This window comes from Harpegnathos saltator, unplaced genomic scaffold, assembly GCF_003227715.2.
Source record: "Harpegnathos saltator strain DR-91 unplaced genomic scaffold, Hsal_v8.6 scaffold176, whole genome shotgun sequence".
In the NCBI taxonomy this organism is placed as follows: domain Eukaryota; kingdom Metazoa; phylum Arthropoda; class Insecta; order Hymenoptera; family Formicidae; genus Harpegnathos; species Harpegnathos saltator.
In genome coordinates, this window is record NW_020229957.1 from 679,722 (window position 1) to 688,029 (window position 8,308).

At 46.1% G+C, this 8,308-nt stretch overlaps 1 long non-coding RNA gene across 2 annotated transcripts; it reads left to right on the top strand.

The window, feature by feature from the left end:
* The first annotated feature begins 3,722 nt into the window (after positions 1 to 3,722).
* Positions 3,723 to 7,776, top strand: LOC112588232 (uncharacterized). 2 transcript variants are annotated; one of them, XR_003112704.1, is made up of 4 exons: positions 3,723 to 4,328; positions 4,658 to 4,840; positions 6,319 to 6,488; positions 7,121 to 7,776. It is a non-coding gene; the product is annotated as an uncharacterized LOC112588232 (long non-coding RNA). The 2 variants fall into 2 exon arrangements; XR_003112703.1 differs by lacking the exon at positions 7,121 to 7,776 and having other exon boundaries at positions 6,319 to 7,101.
* Positions 7,777 to 8,308: the final 532 nt, after the last annotated feature.

Here is an 8,308-nt window from a genome sequence, read left to right on the forward strand (position 1 = left end):
GAGGGACCCTGCAGGACCTTTATGGAAAGCGGCTTTTGGCTGAATTTTTTCAAGATTTGCCATGCGATGGTTCTTCGTGCGTAGGTCGAAGGTAGCAGTGAGTCTGGGAAAATGAACAGTTTCAACGTTACCGCGGCTGAATCTCGGGGTTTTCATACATCATGCAGTGTAGTGAGGGAAACATTGATGTACAGGACGTTTGGAGAAAAAGAGCGCAGGTCTTTAACCCTTTAATGCCTACTGGTAACTATAGTTACCAGAAACGGATTTAAGAATCCGTAACTTAGTCAGAAAAGGAGATATTTTCGTTTTCTTTGCACCACTGTAAAGGTGAATTCTTCTTCTAAAAAATGGTATATAGATTGTGTGTAGATTCGGTTTAGTCTGTTTTTAGCTCAGTTTTAATGATAACATGTTTCGTCAAATTCCAAGTAGGCATAGTTAGCATTGTTACTGACATCTAGAAGAGCATTATAAATGAATAGATTGGTATCTGTTATAATTTTATACATTTGGAAGCCTTCTCAGATGCAAAATGTGAAATTAGAAGAATACAGAAATTCAAAATGGCGAATCCAATGTGGTGGATACGAAAATCAAGAAATCAACCTATTTTCGTGGAGCCTGGTGACCTACAGTTTTTAATGGGACGAAAAATGAAGGAACGATTGACTATCTAAATGGTGATCTATAAGATATTCTTCTGAAATAGTAAGCTTGACGCTCTGAATGATAAATTTCACTCATAAATATAGTAAAGTTTCAACTCAAAAATATCAAGCTGACTATCAGAATTATGTCATATAGATTACTCTTCATTATTCTCTGTATAGGTTGCTCATTTCGTATATGCTTTTAGGATCTAAGTCATATTTACCAATAAACAAAAAACGAACGATAAAAAAAATCAATATAAAATTCTGATATTTTTTTTTGTTATTACCACTTATAGTCTTAGTTCAAAAAAACTCAAATTTTATTCTTAAAACACTTATAAAAAAGTCGGGCGTTAAAGGGTTAAGGGCCGATGGTATTCACAAAATGAAGGAATAAAGTCCGAATAAACATGGGTCGAAAAATGAATATTGATGAGTCGGAGTTGTGAACACAATCATTTGTTTTAATTAGGACAAGTGACATAGTCGCTTTTGGGGCTTGCAAAGCTTAAGCTTTCTACAAGTCCTCTTATTTCTGCGCACGCTTCACATTTTCGTACTGTAGAATTGCGAATTCTTTCAAACATTCCCGGCTTGGTTTTAATTGTTTGACAGGCACTTTGTGTTGTCCGATGTAACTCGTCTAAGAAACTCGTTTAAGCAGGTCCTCCGATGAAAGATGGATTGGACGGGGTGAACCAGTCTTATGATCCTTTGGGTCTTCTGATTTAAATCCTCTGAACCTTTTTATGTGGATTTCTTAAGAACAGATGGTTTAGTCTTCACAAATGACAAATGAGAAAACCCCAACTTCCCGAGCAGAACATTATCCTACGGCCGTATTAAAACCCCATCCGGCTTCCAAACTTCAAATAGGGCCCGAATAACTTTATCGGATCCGGCACGTAATAAGGAAGCATATCGCTGCATGCCCTGATAAAATTGCCTGAAATTGAGAAACCTGATCAAATGTCCATCAGGACCAAATCAGGATCCAAATAATGACGTCATCGCTGGTCAGGGTATAATCCGGAAAATATTGCAAGACAATTGCCACATTCCGAGCGGAGAAGGACCACTCGAAGTGCCTTCTTATGGTTTGCCTAGTTATGCCATATCAGGCCATATAAAAAATTGCCGTATTTGATTTCTGCTCGGAATTTGAGTTGTAGAGACTCAGAAACTGTTCATTATCGGACTTGGGGTCTATTGACACTCCTGATCCACATCAAGAACTATCATATAGTAAATCTTCAAAACACTTAACTGAAAGTCACAAACTGAGAGTCGAACTTTAAGGATTCTGGGCTCTTTCATGCAGGACCTATCAGGCTCTCTCACGTTCCATTCTGCTCCGACGACTTATCTGCGCGTTTTACATAATGAGTAATTAAATATGAGAGAAGAGAGGTGAAACTGGGGGAGGGAGGGGTCGATGGGAATAAAGATATCATTGAACGGCACGATGGTGATGACGCGTCGTCTCGCTGGACTCCACAATAGAGAAGCGCGATAATCGGAGATCGGGCCGCTCCTCGATCGCGAGACATCTGGATCGGTCAATACACCTCAAGGTCGGCGGACAAAGAATGGCGCCGCTCTCGCGGCGGCGGCGGCGAGGTGCCCCGCGACGGAATCGATTGGTCGCGCTTCTCGCGATCGGTCGATCCGCTCAGGTGCGTTCGGCCCTTTCGACACGTGCATTCCGCGTGCGTTTCTCATGCCGCGGGATCCGCCTGTCGAGGCGCGCAAAAAGGAACGCGAGAGAGATGGCCCGATAAATCGTCTCCCTCCCCTCTCTCTCTCTCTCTCTCTCTCTCTCTCTCTCTCTCTCTCTGTTTCTCTTCACCCCCCTCTTTCGACCCCTATCTCTCTTTCACGCATCCGCCTCTCGCGGGGAGATGAGGTTGTATCGATGCCACGCGGAGAATGAGGCGTTACGAGCGGCAAAGAAGCGGAGTAACTGCGTCGAGACGCAGAATCGTCTCTGCGTCCTCTTCTTCTTGTTCTTCTCCGTATTTCTGCGCGTCTCTTCTTCCTCTGCTTCGACGTTCCACGCGAGATCCCCTCGACGACGGCCGAGCCTCCCCTCCGAGGCTCCGCGCAATCGCGAGAGATATCTAAACGCTTAAGAAAAATAACTCTCCTCTCGCTTTGAGAAAAAACAACATCTCCGACGCATTCGGTCACTCGAGTGTGATACGCAGTGGGAGGCAAGCGGGAAGGGGTGGGAGTGGGATCACAGGGGGAGGATACGACGGAGCGGCTTCGGCACGAAAATAGACACGTCGTAGGGCATGTCGTAATCCGACGGAGGGATCAATAGCGATCGATCGGGGCACGCCGATCGGAATTGCAGATGAGCGGTATTTACGGGCACTTGCGACTCGCGCAAAAATCCTCGCGCGCGCGCGAGGGAAAACAACGATGAGAGCGTGAGAAGGGCGAGAAAGAGAGACGGGGGAGGGCGAAGGAGAGGGCGACCTGGATGGGCGCGAAGAGAGGACAAGATGAGAGGAGCACACAGAGAAGGCAACGGAGAAAACGGAAAGAGCCCCAAGAGCCGGGAAGCGGGACAGAGCGGGGCCGAGGAGAAGAGGGGGCGGGAGGGCAAGAGACAGAGCAGAGCAGGGCAGGGGAGGGAGGGGGTGACGGGGGGTGGGGGGTGGGAGGCGGCGGGAGAGCGCGACGGGGAGAAGCATCGCGCGTCTGACGGGTGCCCGAGGCGTCTTACGTCTTGCGTTTACGATACGGAATCGGAAGGCTGAGGAGACCCTGATGACGCCAGCCGGACCCGGACCTAGGTGGCGTAACGGAAGGGAAGTGGAAGTCCGTGGAAGGAGGCGCGCACAGACGGCGGTATCGACCACTCTCCGGACCTGCCCCACGCCGCTCTCTAACAACGCCGCCACATCGCCACCCGCCGCCACCCGCCGTGTTGCCCCACTACCACACTGCACCGTCTTGCCTTCCGTTCGCACGTCGCCACGCACGCACACATACACACACACACACACACACACGCGCGCGCGCGCGCGCGCGCGCGAGCGTACTTCAGTGTTGCGTGCGAGCGAGCGCGACGCCGCCGATGACGTTTGGGACGATGGCCGCAGGATGCCCGCGGATGGCCGGAGGGGTGGTTGTTGAAATCGCTATTGAGATGTCAATTAACGCGCATCGGCGCGGGGTTAAGTGAAGAAGGATCCTGCACAGCGCGCGAGAGCCTTCTTCGCCGCGCGCGCGCGTCCGCGTCGTCGTGAGAGATGACGAGCGCGCGATAACGAGATTAATTGACGTCTCGGGACGAGAGTCTGAGTCCGAGGTTAGGGCGGCTTCAGCCGAAGAGAGCGCGCGTCGCTCGTTCGCAGCTTATTCTGCAACGTTCCCGCAACGACGATCGCGTCACGTTAAAGGCGCGATAGAATGACGCCCGTGAGACGCGCCTCCCTCCCTGCCTCCCCGCCGCTCTGTGTAATGCCATTATGAATTATACTTCGCGAGATAAAGCGTTTGCGTATAACGTGCCGCGTTATCGAGTGAAGCTCTCGCGAGCGAGCGAGAGAGAGAGAGAGAGCCAGCTGGAAAACCTGTTAATAGTTTCCTAAGCCGTACGCATGTGTGAAAAAAAAGTGCGGTTTAGTTACGCTCACTTCATAACAGCGTCGCTGGAACGTGAGTATTAAATTTCACATCCATTATCGTATCGTACAATGTGCCCCGCGCGTTCCCTTCCCTTTCTCTTCTTCTCCCTTTTTTATCTCCCTTCCGCCCTTCCTCGCTTCCTCCGCGTGTTTTTCTCTTCGCCCTTGCCTGCCCTCGTCTCGTCTCGCACCGTGCGGGAAAACCGTGTGCACGCGGTATCGTTAAAATATTGACGACAGGCGTTAGGTGTCGTCTTGGCGGCAAGGCCAAGTGGAAAGCGGCGCTTTGGAACGGCGGCGCCGCTTGGCGGTGTCGTACATGTGCAGTCCGTCCGATTTCTCAAGTGTGTCTCGTTTCAGAATGCAGTCACGGTCTGCCGGCCTGTTCCATCCTCGCGACCGCCGACAGCCTTCTCGCGAGCTGGCTAACTTTAAAGGCTACGGAATATCAGCGGAAACAAGGCAGTTAACAGTCCGCTGCGCCTGCGGTAAAGGGCGAGACGGAAGTGCCTTCGAGAGACGGGGGCGCCGAGGGATTGTCGGGTAAATCTCCCCCCACCCTCCCTAATAGTCTATCGTTCAGTGATAACTCTCGCGATGCAGACCGGCTTTCGCACGGCGCGGTTTGTCGAGACGCACCTCGCGTTAATATCAAGCGCCACGTCCCGACTGAGGCTGCGTTCCGAAAGGTAGGACTGACAGTGCTTCTACGAAAAGCAGCACGTTAGTCGTTCGAAAATTATTATTATCAGCTACGCGGTAAACGGATCGCACTTGCAATATCGCGTGCAATGATTAGCAGAATAGATAACTTATCTGTAAATATTGAAGGTAAATTTGGAATCACGGTGAAGTCAACAGTAATTTTACTCGGTGCACAAGGTATCGCAAATTTTATTTTGAAGATGATGTTCAAAGCTCGTTATGTCAGACGATGAAGAACATAATATTTCATAAGTTTCATTTTCACTTCCGTCAATAATCGCGTCTTTTGCTAATGACATTTTTTACTCCTTTTATTTATATCAGTCTAATATACAAGTTGACACAGCGCCACATGAATTATTGAACTTGGCTAACAGAATAACAGGCTTGTTTCCGGAAATTTTGGTTTTAGTTATAAGGTTGGTAGGCCTTAAATTGACTTGGATACATGCCGTAATTGATCAGCTGATGATGCTTGAACATTCGCAGCCATGTATTACTTTTGTTTACAAACTTGGTCGTGGACATTAACTTTGTAATTATTAGACAGAAAAATGGATAGATATTTTATTACTTATTATCTTGAGAATTGATCAGCTGATCAATTACAAACGAATCTAACTTAGTCTAAGGCCCATCAATCTTGAAACTAAAACCAAAGTTTCCGAAACCGATTTCGGAATAAATCTAATGTGTGGAATTAGCCGAAGATCAGTAATTCCTTAGAACTCATCTTCATGAAAAAGGCAATAAGTTCTGCCACTTTCCAGCATGTTGAATCGGAACGCGAAGACAGTGCTATTAATTTTTCCGCATTTCGGAACGCAGCTTGAGTCGTGCGGGGAGTTCCACCGCACGGGGTACCTTCGTATCTCCATACGCGCTTGTTGCAGACATATCGATGTATCGCGACATAAAGCGAGAAGCGTATAATCGGCGAACCAGACGGTCTCGCTGCGATGAACTTTTTTCCCCTACGGCTAGGTGGACGCAGCACTGAACGCGTGTAACGAGTACCAGCGCAATTGGTGCCTGCTACTTTTCCGTCTGTAATCTGTAATTAATAACATTCGCGTTAATAATATAACGCAACGACTGATAGATTTATGGACTTTAAAATGGCATTGGAAAAAGTAGTTGCTGTGACGACAAGTTGTTGTATATACTGGATAATACGGGTCACCTCATTGTTAGTCGTTTCTCTTCCTCCCTCCCCTCATTCGAGAAATAAATACCTCGAAATTGGAAACTGTTTATGAGCTTCCTATCTGATTATTTCTTCTATCGATCTATAGATTATGTTCCTTTCGATACAGGAACTTATTGATTAATAATCTGCGCTCGAGGAGCTCAGCTGAAGATTTTTCACTGGAACGGTTCTCTTCTGCGACTCGTGTCGAAAGTCAACAGATAGCTCGTCGTTGCCAAGTAGCAGCTTCTTCACTTATTTGACGTCGTATGTACAGAGTGCAACATTAACATACAGGTCAATATGACGGGTTGCCTGCCCCCATTCGGACGATAATGCAGAGGTTGCTGAAATAGTCACTCGTTGATCTTGTCAATAAGGATATTTGCAGTGCTCCTAGTTATATGCAACTATCACTCATCCTAGACGAGTGCAATTAATTTTGCACCGGAATTGTTTGTGACAGGAGCTAAGCCTCATTGAAAAATCCTCATTAGAGTGTAGAATGCTCATATCCTGAACCCTTTTTATTGAAAAAAGTGGCTTATAAGTCTTCTGATTTGTTTATAGGCTGCAAACACTTCGGAAAACAAACGCTATTTTCGATAAAAGAGACGTCAAGATACAAGATTATGTATCGCTTAATAGTTGTCATCGATTAAGATGCGATCAATAATTTATGCTGCGTTTACGGTCGATTCATATTTTTGCAAAAGTGATCTATTCTAAAAACGATGGAATACAGTATATAAGGCGTCTCTCTTTAAATATTTCTGTACCATTTTTTCTAATTTCCAATTCCTATCGAACTTTCCAATGTAAGAAAGGAATTAAGAAATTATGCGAAGCAAGAATATATATTGCATTATTCACCCCCTTAACTATTACTCTCATTTACTCTGGTAAAATCCGTAATATTTATCTCTCAGTTTCACCTTTTCAAATTCGAAGTTGATGAACTTCGCAGCCCCGGATTTTTACCAACGCAATTTCTGCTGAGAGAGACAGAGAGAGAGGAGCCGCAAAAATTTGCCGAGATCACGTAAAAGTAGCTGACAGCGACGAAGCACAATGACGGCATGTTTTCGGTCCTCGAGATCGTTTAGTGGCAAGTGACTACAGCAGTGCGTGATAACGCCGATATGAAAGACACGTGATCGCGACTCAGGAGCTCGCTTATGCCCGGTTTCATCACACCTCCCAATAGCTATCTTCCAGATAAAGATATCCGTTAGATAACTAAAAATTCGTTTTCTTCACTGAAACCTCTGGTTACGTATCTAACAGATAGCTATCCTTCATACTATTAGCTTTTGACACACAAAATGTACTAGAAATTTATTATAAATCACCATATTCTGCTAAGCGACATATTCTTTTTCGGGCTAGTATTAACTAATTAAAGTAACTTCCACAGTATTAACAATCGGTCCTCAATTGTATGTACTAATTCGACCATCCTGTAACCTTTTTCAAACGAAATCGTTCGAAAAATTCTGTGTCATCCCACACTTGAAAATTGTTCGGTTTATTCCTTATTGTACAGGGTCTTCTTTCCACAAATTCCTCCTCCTCATCATCATCATCATCTTCAGATTCAAAAACATTAATATCTATGAGTAACACATCCATGTTGTGTGTTTTCATTCAAAAACAGCAACAGCAACAGCAGATTACGTATTATTGTAATTTTTAGGTTATGTCAGGGCACTGAAATCAATATCTGCCAGATATCCGCTACTTGAGGTACCGGATAAGTTTATCTGCCTGATATAAACTTTACAAAGGTGAAGAAAAGCGATTTTGGCAGATGTCTCATGGATAAAGTTATCGACAACTAATCTAGAGGTGAAGAAATTGGGCATTAATCAGAAATCGAACGGCGGACGGCGCACGCTGATGGACTCGACGCAGTTAAATGCGCTACGGGCCGTCCCTCGACTCCCCTTTAAAGGCGCGGCGTGGATATATGCACATGTACGAGTATACGCGAGCGCATGCTGAACCTTGAAACGCGATATCCGACGAGCACTTGACCACTATCCCCCGAAATGGCTTTAAAGGGAACGTAATATCGGCGGGAAGAAGGCAGTTAACGCGCCGCGCGCCGCTAGTCG